This window comes from Coregonus clupeaformis, chromosome 37 (assembly GCF_020615455.1).
Source record: "Coregonus clupeaformis isolate EN_2021a chromosome 37, ASM2061545v1, whole genome shotgun sequence".
In the NCBI taxonomy this organism is placed as follows: Eukaryota; Metazoa; Chordata; class Actinopteri; order Salmoniformes; family Salmonidae; genus Coregonus; species Coregonus clupeaformis.
In genome coordinates this window covers 29,841,913-29,842,448 of record NC_059228.1, presented here as the reverse complement: position 1 = coordinate 29,842,448, position 536 = coordinate 29,841,913, and positions in this window count along the sequence as shown.

Sequence of the window (536 nt, the reverse complement as noted above, 5' to 3'; positions counted from 1 at the left end):
TCTGTTTTTATGAACAACACATGGGCTAAAAGTGAGTACCATTGAAAGAAAGTCACCGGTTTTCCTTACAGGTACTGCATGTCTTCATCTATGCTCTATCACAGGAGGTTGGTGGCACCTTAATTGGGGAGAACGGGCTCATGGGGATGGCTGGAGCAGAATATGTGTAACGGTATCAAATACATCTAACACATGGTTTCCATTTGTTTGATGCCATTCCATTCGCTCCGTTCCAGCCATTATTATGAGCTGTCCTCCCCTCAGCAGCCTTCACTGTGTTCTATGACATTAGACTGAGTGACAAACAGGTCCTACACACGATGTTCCCCTTGAACAAGCGTCAACGCCATGGAAACGCTGTCTCACATCCCTGGCAACGTTATGCAACAGGGGACGTGGGGAGTGGAGAGAGATGAAGAGATATAGATGTTCCTGCTGCCTGGTCAATGATATGTTTGACCTAAACGTAACAGGAGGAATGATTGGGGCCGTGCTTTAGATCTCTGAGGCCGGTGCCAACATTATGTAAGCCTTCA